The sequence below is a fragment of the Cornus florida genome, unplaced genomic scaffold (assembly GCF_030987335.1).
Source record: "Cornus florida cultivar Cherokee Brave unplaced genomic scaffold, ASM3098733v1 CherokeeBrave_3.0.0_Hap2_Chr05, whole genome shotgun sequence".
Lineage (NCBI taxonomy): Eukaryota > Viridiplantae > Streptophyta > Magnoliopsida > Cornales > Cornaceae > Cornus > Cornus florida.
Window position 1 is genome coordinate 14,000,777 of NW_026775575.1, and position 11,961 is coordinate 14,012,737.

Genomic DNA, 11,961 nt, shown 5'->3' on the forward strand with positions numbered 1-11,961 from the left:
TAATGCATGAAGTAGTAGGTGAACCGGGGTTCTTAAACTTTGGTAAAGTGTTATGTTTCAAAATTGAGCTCACTTGCTCGGTCAAAACCACTTTTCTTGGTGTTTTGCTCTTGTTCTTCCGCTTTTGGGTGCACAAGTCTTTCAAGAATTTGGCGTAAGCCGGAATTTGCTTGATTGCATCCAAAAGTGGAAGGATGACTTTCACTTGCATTTCCATGATTTCATTGGTTTTTGCCTTTTGCTTATATTTTGAAATGGATCCTTTTAAGGCATCTGGAAATGGGGCTTTCGGTTCAAAACTCTTTTCAAAATTTTTCTTTGAAGTCTCTTCAACACAAAAAGTTTTCAAATCACTTTGTTTCAAATCATTTTTCAACAAAACCTTTTTAAATTCATTCTTCGACAAATCTTTCTTCAAATCATTTTCAAAATCATTCTTCAAATCATATTTTGAAACTTTCTCATTCACAAGATCATGTATATGCAATGAAACAGGACGGGTGACAACTTGAGGTTACACCGGTTCACTCTCTTCATTGAAATTTTTGACTTGATTGTCCATAATCCTACCACTCTGCAAGGTAGTCACCGCATTAACATGCTCAATGGTGTAGCCTTCCGATGAGGAATGGGTTTCCACAACACATTGTTGCTTAGGCTGAGCATTCATAGGCATATTTCCCTTCTCTCTTGCATTAAGAGTGCTTACCATTTACCCTACTTAGGTTTCTAGCTTCGCAATAGATTAAAAGTGGAAATGAAGCAATTGAGTGTTAGCCTCTAAAGTGCCCAAAGCATTCAAAACTTTTTCTTCAAATGTGGGACTTCTAGCATTTCTTTGGGAATAAGATTGGTTGGGAAAATGAGAGTTAGCAAATTGATTCCCTTGTGATTGATAAGGTCTATAACCTTGGGATCCTTGGTTTTGAAGTGGAGGTGGAATGTACTTCCCTTGAAAATTGCTTTAGGAAGGGGTTGAGCCCTCTCCTTGGTTTTTCCAAGAGAAATTTGGATGATTTCTCCAACTTGGATTATAATGAGTACCATAAGGATTGTTCCCTTGGTTCACAAAATCTGCATTGACTTGTTCATTAGGTTCATTTTGCACTTGTCCGTGAGGACAATGAGAAGTAGAATGAAGAACACTAGAACAAGTCATACATGTTTCATTTGATGCACGATGAGAATGGTTAGGGAAGGAAGATACTTGGTTCGTCGAGTTTTAGTTAATCAAAAATTGATCAAACCTTTGAGATAAAGACTTCATTTTGGCGGCTATTTCATTTGAATGGTCGACTTGATGTAAGCCAACACTCTTCCTACCTTATGAATTTCTACCATTCTTGGATGATAATGTTCTATGCAAAGAATTTTCACTCATGCTCTCATAAAGACACCACACATCATCCTCATGCCTATCAATGTATGAGGCACCCATGGAAGCATCAACCATGCCTTTGTAATTGTCCGATAAGCTCTCAAAGAAATATTGAACTAATTGCCATTTGGGCATGTCATGATGTGGACACTTCCTAAGCAATTCATTAAAGCGTTCCCATGCCTCATGAAACGTTTCTCCATCCCCGTGTGAAAATTCTCGAATTGAGGTTCTCATGGCATTGGTCTTAGAAACTGGATAGTACTTCTTCAAGAACTCTTGTTGCATTTCTGCTTAAGAAGTGATTAAAAAAGGCCTAAGATTGTTAAACCAATACTTTGCCTTGTCTTTTAAGGTTAATGGAAAAGGTTTGAGTCTTAAGACCTCTTCCGGCATGTCCGTATATTTTACGGTGGAACATACTTCTAGAAACTCATCCAAATGATTATAAGGTTCTTCACTTGGAAGTCCATGATAGTTAGGAAGCATTTGAATAGTTTGTGGCTTAATTTCATAGTGATGTGCTCTAAATGGTGGCAATTGAATGCATGTGGGTGCATTGTATTCATTAGGCACATAGTGATCTCTTAAAACAAGTAGAGGATTAGCAATTTGAGGTGCAACATGGGCACCTTGATTTTGATTTCCTTAAATGATGGGAGGTTGTGAAGCATACATTGGCCTTGGCATTCCAAATGGAACTTGGCCTTGTTGTTGTTGTGGTTGGTGAATAAATGGCTTAAGCATGTCTAATGGTGCTTGAATGTTCTCATGATGCAAATTTAGATAAAGGATACCTTGTTGGTCTATGTGACCAAGGTCCTCTACATGGTCTTCATTACGGCCTTCTATTGATGTAATGGATTAGGTAGAACTAGAACTTCCTCTTCCCCTAGGATTTCTAACTACAGATTCAAGATGCAAATCAAGAGGGGCAAGAATTGGTCTTAGTGATCTACGACCATGCATGCACAATGTAAAAACACATAAACACAATGAATTAACAAACACTTCAACTTCATAACAATTCAATGAAACTTCCTCCATAAACACTTAACCCATACTCCTATGCCTTAACAACAATAATGCAAAGTACAATTAAGAATGCCTCCACGCGGGCTCACGATTTATCTAAGAAATTAAAAACAAGCCTCCACGCGATCTAACGATTTAACTAAGGGATTGAGTAAGAAAAAACTCACAAAGGTCCTTTAGCACTTCAACTCCAAATTTATAGCTTAGCTTAGCAATTTTTTAAAATTTTTAGCATTTTTCCTTGCTTGCTTAGCTCCTTTGCTTGGTGGCTCCTTTGCTTGCTTCCTAGCTCAATACTCCTTATCAAAGATGAACAACACAATAAGTAATCAAAAGAAAAATAAAAACAAAGTAAAGACACGATCAAAAGAGTACTAATTCCTAATTGATTCCCCAAATATGACGTTGCCTAATCCCCGGCAACGGCGCCAAAAACTGATGGTGTATTGCCGCACCACACCACAAGCTTAGAGAGTGTGCAATTAAGGCGAGGGCCAAGTTTTACATTTATAAAAGCCACTACTCCCTTCACTAAATATATAGTTAGGGTGAGTAGGGATTGGAGTCGAATTTGGTTGTGGAATCACTATTAGGGTTAGTAGGTCGAATGATTAAACAAATGGTTGGTTGGTTGATTAAACTAGAGATCAAATTAAACTAAATAATTGAATGCAATAAAGAGTAAGTAAGAGAGAGATCTTGGGGTTTAGAGGTCACCACCAAACAATACTTTTCTACACCCTTAACAAGTGACTAATAAGGGAAATGTGTGTTGCAATATTGATGTGTGTGTGTGTTTGGTTGATTCAATTAGCAAGGGTGACCAATTAAGTATATATTGTCTAAGTAACATGTGAAAAGCACAATACATCTAACAATTAAGCATATATTGTCTAAATAGCATGTGAAAAGCACAATATATCTAGCAAGTCATTAATCCTTTCATTAAGCTCACAAGCCAAATACACCACAAGGTTAGAGACATATGCTACTTGCATTCAAAAGTATGGAACATCAAACAACAAGCATGGATTGTCCTCCCATCTAACAACTATGCTACCACTACACTACAATTAAGCTAATGACATGAAATTAAACTAATTAAGCTAAGGGAGAGGCACAATCCATCAAGAAATGAGCATGAACCATATAGAAAATTACAAGAGCATTCCATTAAGCACAATGTTTTGACAATCTCTAGATCTATGGCATTAATACACATAGACATGCATCAATAACACAAGAAATAGAGACAAATATATGAACATCTATTTTAGCATACATAGACATATGGATAGTATGAAATGATCAATTGGAAGCATTAAACCACATAAATCATTGAATAAACAAGATTTATATATATATAAGTGCCAAAACATATATTACAACACTAATCCCTCAATAATACACAAAATCAAGATGTAGAAAGCATGCTTAGGGCTAACTTTAGCCCTAAGAGGATGTCTAGCCACTCAAGGGCTAACTCCATGGTATAGATTTGCTCCTTGGTTGATGAAGAGTCTCCAATGGTGTCTCTAGCCTCCTCCTCCTCTAAGCTTCCTCTCCAAGAGTTCTTACAAGGTATGATATGATATGATGTGATATGATATGATGTAAAAAGTAATCCTTATCCTTATATAGGTAGGTCAAATGACACACAAAATGAGTTGGGGTCGTACAACAAATATTCCCCAATGATTGGATAAAGGACAACTTTTTGTGAGCTAGAGATTTAACATTTTCGCACTGGAGGAAGTTCAATTGATCAAACCTTGGACTTGGATCAATCGAACATGACTGAGATCTATCGAACTGAAGTTGGATCGATCCTCAATGGTAGTGCTTTTTAGATAAAAATAAATCTAAGATATTTTGAAGATATTTTTGGGAAAAGGACAAAAGTGGTTGGTAGGGTGGTACAACTAGATAAGATCAATCATTTGGACAAGGACAAGGTAGTTTGATCGATCAAAGAATGATGTTGGATCGATCGAACTTTTGAGATCTCTGAAAATGTCATCATGGCTCTGATCCATCTTGAAGTGCTGAGATCGATCATGTTGGATCGATCGAACTTTGATCTGAGATCGATCGAAGATGTTGATTTTCACCTTTTTCTTCCTTTTACTTCCACTTGGCTCATTTCTTTGATTCATCCTAGAATTACTTCATTTCTGCTCTTATTTGGCTGAGTTAGCATATTTTCTAGATAAGTGCCTAAAAATGAAAATAATACGAAATCAATCTAAAACGGTAAAGTACGATAGATAAAGGTACTAGAATGCCTAAGCTTAAGGGGTTCAAATATGCACTTTTTAATTATCATCACTCACCCATAAAGTGGGGACATTTTTCAGGTACAGGGACCTTGATTTGGGATGCACACTACGCTATGGAAGTTTCGTAGACTTGAAGTATCATTTTCATGAAAATTTTGGCATGAAATCCTATTTGTAGCTTGTATGACAAAACTTGTAATTTTGTTCTAAATGTGTAAAGCGTATATAAGTACACCTTTTGTGAAGTAATTGACATGTATGACATGAGGCCAAGGGCTATGCATGTTTATTATTGCACTTGTACTCATTTGATATTAGATTTTGTCTAAAAATGTAATTTTCCTACCTTTAAAGGTTTGGTATATCAAATCTTGTAAATGAAATGTAATGAGGCCGTAGGCCATTGTAGCATGTTTAAAATGCCATATTACACTTGCGTGTATGTTCAAATCATCACATTAGCATATAATGTAAATTGATCATGCCATGGGGGGATTCAAATGAAACTTAGGAATTTATTTCAGCCTTGGTGCATAGCAGGCCTGATTTTTAGTTTTTTGACCTGTTTCGGTCGACCGATGGCTTGTTTTGGTCAATCGATTCTTTGTTCAATTTGATTTGAACAGTGTTTTGTCAATTCCAGTAGCCATTTTTTATCACGAGCCAAAACCGGTCGACCGGTTTGTCATTTCGGTCGACCGAAATGAAGGCTCATTTCCCCTTCTTTTCCTGGCTCATTTCGGTAGACTGAAGCTCCATTTCAGTCGACAGAAATGGAGCTGCCTTATGGGTTTTGTTTGATTTGTTGACTAGACAGGTTAACTTCGTTTGTTTGTTCCCACAGGACCTTGTTGATCTTACTTGAGCCATTTAATGGCTTACATGGTCTAGTTTGAACTAGATCTTGTTCCTTTGGTTGTCATTGGTGCCATAGGGTACCAAGTGGCCTTTTCATTTTAGCTTTCACTTCCGGTTATTCCTTTGGGTTCCATGACCTCATGGAAGGTCATCTTAGGGTCTTAGAGGTGTGTTATGCCTTGAAAGACCATTGTCTTGTTTTTTTTGTTTCCGCATCTGGATCCGTTATTAGGTCAATCTTCGGTTCATCACAGGACACTGGGTTAAAAAATCCAGGGTTGTTACAAGTGGTATCAGAGCTCCTAGGTTCGAAAACCTTAGGACGACGGGTTTTGGGTGCATATCATAATTGTGTTACCATGCTCTATATTTTTATTTGCTTCTTGATAATGTGTTGAGTGTGATCACATGTTTACGTTCTTATGTGGATGTATGTTTAGAAGTCTACTTTAACTGTCTCAGCATGATATACGTGGTTGTTGCTTTAGTATATTGTATGTGCTAGTCTGTCTATGTACATTGTATATACTTATAGGTCTTAACATGTTGTATATGCTTGTCTGACTTGGCACACTGTATATGCTTGTCGGCTTCGGTACATTGTATGTGTTTGTCTGTTTTAGCATGTTGATTTATGCTTGTCTGCTTAGCATGATGGTTATGCATGTTTGCTTTGGCGTATTGCATGTGCTTGTCATTCTTAGCATGATTGTATGATGCATACATTGGCATGCCTTATGTTGATTCTTTACTACTTGTGTAAGTATGTAAATTATTGTTATATTACGCGTCAACAGCTTACTTTTATGTCTTGTTTAGGCATTATGGGTTATTCCAGCATGGTTGGTTGAGATTGATGCTTGGGCATCATCTCTTGGGATTTCGTAGTGACCTTAATGTGATGACATCATTGGGGTCTTGTTTCTAAAGTCATGGAACGACGAGTCGGATTGACTCGAGTCCTCCCTTGGGGATTGGGAGATTTATTTTCGTGAGCCTCACAGTGAGGTCCTCGCGTCTCTTCTTCATAGAGTGAAGGTTAGGGATTTGATAGGTGCGTTGACCTAGAATTCTTCTTGTCTTGCCTTGGACAACTCTTACGAGCTTAGGTTGGGGTGTGAGTGTTTTTGTGTAATAAATTGCATTGGTGCAATCAATTACTCTCCCTTGTCATTGGAGTCTTGGGGTTATGTTTAGGGTTCTAATAAGATCCTGTAGAGTTATTATTGAACTCATCGGTGTCTTGAGTTGAGTTCTCTTGTTGGTGTCTCGTAATGGTTAGTATTGGGGCTACCCATTACCTCGTTGTTTGTTTTGTGTGGCGTTAGGATTCTACCTTGTGTTTGAGCCAGTCTTGGGAAAGACTTATAGACTTTTGTTTCAGGGACCTTAGTGCTCATTATGGGAGATGATTCACTTCCTTGTGGTGAGGGATTGGACTCATCTGGGTTTTGGGGATTCACTTTCAGTGAGTTTGTCCTTCTGAGAGGCATTTTATCCCTTCTTGCTTTTGATTTTGTGAGATTGTTATTTGCATAGTCATTCCTACATGTTTATATGCCTTATTGTTTTGAGCATGCCTTAGAAACATGTTAGGGGATGTCAGTATTTGATGGTTATGTGATGATATAGATGATGTGTTTTCCATTTACTATATCTGCTTGTTATGCTAGCGTCATAAGTGATGTGTAACCTGTCTCTGATGCTTGACCGTATGTGATAGGTAGTATATTTGATTGCCCTTGTACACCATGTGTTTAGTTGTATGGTGCGTGGACTTTTATTTACAATTAGTATACTTTTACCTAGTATACCTGCACGTTGTTTATTTCATTTCATTTTGGTTTAGTATACTTGAGCCTATATACTTGTTTACCATGGATTTAGTACTATTTAGTATACTTGTGAATGTATACTTGTGTTTATATACGTGTATGTTGCATGACTAATTTCTTTATTAGTTCATTTCTTTTATCATTCCGTACTGTGCTTGGGGTTACATAACCTTAGTTGTCGGGATTGTGTGTGTGAGCTTGATCCGATGTCTGGATTCCTAGGCGTAGCCTTGCAGTAGGTCAGCTTTAGGATAACGTGGAGGATTTTGGGTGCATTGTCTTGTTGGGAGTCGTTGCGGCTAGGGCGATGATGATGCTGTTTGATTTTGTAAAGTCCGATCCATTGGCTTAAGGGCATAGACTTGTCAAGCTTTGGATTCGTAACTGATGTGGTTGACAATGGTGTTTTGAGACTTGGGATTTTCAGTTTTCTAGTATTGAGGATTTGTGGCCTTAAGTATAGCGGTACCTATGGTATAGTTGTCAGAGTTTTGGGATTGGTCAGGATGGTCCAGCCGGACATTTTTGAACCATATCTCAACTCTCACAAAATGCCTGGTTCCGTGGTGCTTTTTGTAATGATCATTTTGACATCAATGTCATTTGTATCGATAGATTTCACGGGTAAGCTTATTGGGGGCAGGTGACGAATTAGGGCTTTATACTATCATTCTACCATACAAGTTATGTGTGGTGGGCGAGTGCTAGTTGTCGTTGATGCTACCTTGCATTACCTGGCTAGTAATGTAAGTGTGGGCAGGCGCTTGATGTTGTTGATGCTACCGCACCTTGGGTACGTTGTGGGTGGGTTCTAGTCAATATTCGTGCTGCCATGTTGCTTCTGGTTGTGTTCCTTGTTTAGTTATGTAGTTGCCTTGATCTCCTTTACGTGGTTGACATTGGGTTAGTATGTCAATTCGTTGGAGATGTGTCTCACTAGTTGCGGTTTCGTGTTTCTTCGTTAATCTTAAGACCTTTGGAGGTGTCCTTAGGTACTTTATGATCTGTTACTTGGTGTGACCTTGTGTACGGTCCTTCTTCTGTTCTTCTGGGAATGTTCCTGATTTCGAGGACGAAATCTCTTTAAGGAGGGTAGGTTGTAATGACCCGGTCATTTTCTTCCCTTCCTTTTTCCTCAGAATTTTATGGATGAATTTTTTTTTTTTTTTTTTCCGTTGAAATTTCTTTTCTGAGTTTAGTTTCTCGTCGCTTAGTATCATCTTGAGTGCTCGAAAATGGTTTCTGAGACTCTTTCCTTAGGATTGACAACTTCCTTTAAGGACCGAGTCATTTTCACATTTTTCGTTTCTTAACACTATTCACTTTTCGTCCTTTTCCCTATTTTGTCTTTTCCCAATTTGTCACTTTTTTGGCATAACCTCACTCCATGTGTTCGGAGTTGGTTTTTGACTTCGTGTACCTTTATCTTGAGTGGTTTCCACAAAATACGTATCTTTACTTTTGCAAGAAAATACTCTGGTTGTTCCCGGTGTCCATAGGGGCATGGATGCATAGTTCTTTGGAATTATTTTCTTTTCTTGGAGTGTTTTTTTTGTAAATATCTTTTGAAGATATTTTATTTCAGGGATATCTAAGAAAATATCTTTTGGAAGATATTTTCATTCTGAGGCAGTTTCGCAGTTAACCCTTTTTGTAGGGGCCATTGTGCAATTAACGAAAGTTATTGAAAAATATCTCGTCTGGAGCCTGAATCCTCGTACGAGATTCATTTTCACATTTCGTCGAGTAGTGTACGCTTAGAATTTCCTTCTAGTCGTTTTCCTCTAATTTTTGGGTTTCTGGCTCGATTACCGCCGAACTTGATCGGGGCATAGCTCTCTGCTCAGGACTCAATTTTTGACGTTATTTCTTCTGTTGTTCATATTTTCTCATTTTGAATCTTTTTTATTCACAGAGTTTTGCCTTTTGAGCTCGTTTGCTCAAATTTCACTTTTTCAGACTCGGCGGGGCCCGTTCGGGGCACTTTTGGAGATTTTCTATAAATAGGGGGCCTTAAGTCAAAAGGTCAGATTTCCATCATCTTCTACACCCTCTTGGCCGGCAACCATGGGAGCCCAAGGGGCTGCCTTCATTCTTTCTTCCCCTCCACTTGATTTCCTTAGTGAAAACTATTCGGCCTTAACGTTTATCATTCCCCTCGACGTGCTCTACCTTTCCCCCTTATTAGAATTCATTTCTGACCATTTCTTGAGTTTGGATTTGAAGTCAAGTTGTGATTTTGATGGGGCTTCTTGGGGTTCATGTAGATCGTGTTGTCCCCGACAAAACCTAGGAGTTTCGTCGGATTCGGAGCGGTTCCATTTTTGTGGCCTTTAAGATTTTCATCTCAAATTGAGGTAGGGGATGTATTAGGATTTTATATGTGTTGTATTGATTATTTTATGAACTTATACAACTTGTATGCATGCCCTGTATAAATCCTAGAATTTAATTTAATTATTTTCTTGTATAGGATTTAATTCTAATGGATGCATGTGGCTTAGAATTGAATTGTGGCATGCTAGGAAATTAGGCCTTGATATATTGAGTAACATATATTAAACTTGGAGCATTTGAATAAGAATTGCAAAACTTATTTAATATTTATCTTTTATGAAAGTTTAATTCACATAGTTGAAACAAGCATGAAATCAACTTGTAATGTGAGATTAAAATAGGCCTTGGCATGTTCTCTAACCTATGTTAAATTAAGAGCATTTGGATAAGTTCAGAAATCTAGAGATTTTGAATTAAACGAATTAATTAAAAATCTAATTAATGGTTCCACTAGTTTGATTGATTTTTTAACTTGATAATGATAGTGACTTGGGCTTATTCACTTGTATATATCCATTTGGGGCCATTTGGGGTTGTTTTAGAAAATCTAGAGATTTAATTACCATGTTTCAATTAAACTCTATTTTGTTGTCTCAATGATCCAAATTAGTTTTTGAGTTGGTTTGCGTAGTGACCATACCATGTTGTTTAACATATTTGAGTTAGGGATCGTTTAGATGAGATTGCATTTTAATATTGAAATGAAATTGTCATAGCGTGTAATGAATCACATACTGAAGATTCGACATTATGAATGTCATTGTAGACTTGAACTCTAGGACATGGTTTGTGTGAATTCAACCTTACTTGTGCATGTAAATTGATTCCTAGACATTATTTGAAATGTATAAGTTGGTTTAACTTATTGATTTTGCATAAGTTTTGGACTTATTATTTTTGGGGGCTTGTAAGGATCATGTTCATGTGATGGCTAGGGTCTGGCCTTAGTACGGATTCGTGAATTTCCTAAGTCATATGAAGTGCGTAATAGGTAGTACCTTGTGGGTCGTAATTACCCGAAATAACTTATGCACGTGCGCACTAGGTAGTACCTTGCGGGCTAGTAACCCGGAATAACTCGATTGGTCTGCAGCCAAAGATCCTAGTATTTCCACTATTTGATTTAGCATTAAATTTCAAATTGTAAATCATGGATTACTTGTAGCTTGAGAATTGATGCTTACTTTGGATATTTGAATCCTATTTTGTATACTTGAAACTGTATACTTGCTTCTTGTATTTAGATCTTAATTTGTATACTTGAAACTGTATACTTGTTTTGTGTATTTAGATTATAATTAGTATACTTGAAACGGTATACTTGTTTTGTGTATTTAGATTTCATTTAATATACTTGAACTTGTATCCTTGGTTGTATATCTAAACCCTAATTAGTATACTTAAGCATTGCATGTTTGATTTATGCAATCAGACTTCATTATGTATACTTGTGTCGTGTATGCTTGTCATATGTGTAATTCATTTAGTATAGTATACTTGTGCCTGTATGCTTGATTCATGAGTTTTCCATGTTAATTATATGTTTGTATATGCAAGCTTAGACAATGCATAACTTGTTTAACATGACTTAGTGTACTTGAGCATGTATACTTGCATGTCGTTGTTCATTTCAATTGCATGAGTAGCTTATGATGATCCCTGAGTGTCACTTTGACATAGACGTTAGGTGGCATGAGCCCCTTTAACATGTTTCACCTTAAGGTGATATAATTGTAAAATGCTAGGTCGATGCATGCTCATCTGCCACGAGTAGCTTTATGTTACTCACCCATGTACTGGCGACATTTTTCAAGTACAGGGACCTTGATTTGGGATGCACACTACGCTATGGAAGTTTCGTAGACTTGAAGTATCATTTTCATGAAAATGTTGGCATGAAATCCTATTTGTAGCTTGTATGACAAAACTTGTAATTTTGTTCTAAATGTGTAAAGTGTACATAAGTACACCTTTTGTGATGTAATTGACATGTATGACATGAGGCCAAGGGCCAAGCATGTTTATTATTGCACTTGTACTCATTTGACATTAGATTTTGTCTAAAAATGTAATTTTCCTACCTTTGAAGGTTTGGTATATCAAATCTTGTAAATGAAATGTATTGAGGCCGTAGGCCATTGTAGCATGTTTAAAATGCCATATTACACTTGCGTATATGTTCAAATCATCACACATTAGCATATAATGTAAATTGATCATGCCATGGGGGGATTCAAAT

The 11,961-nt window shown here is 37.1% G+C and overlaps 1 pseudogene; it reads left to right on the forward strand.

Annotated features, from left to right (window-relative positions):
• Positions 1 to 1,511: 1,511 nt before the first annotated feature.
• LOC132310767 (small nucleolar RNA R71) lies at positions 1,512 to 1,610 on the forward strand (annotated as a pseudogene).
• The last annotated feature ends 10,351 nt before the right edge of the window (positions 1,611 to 11,961 follow it).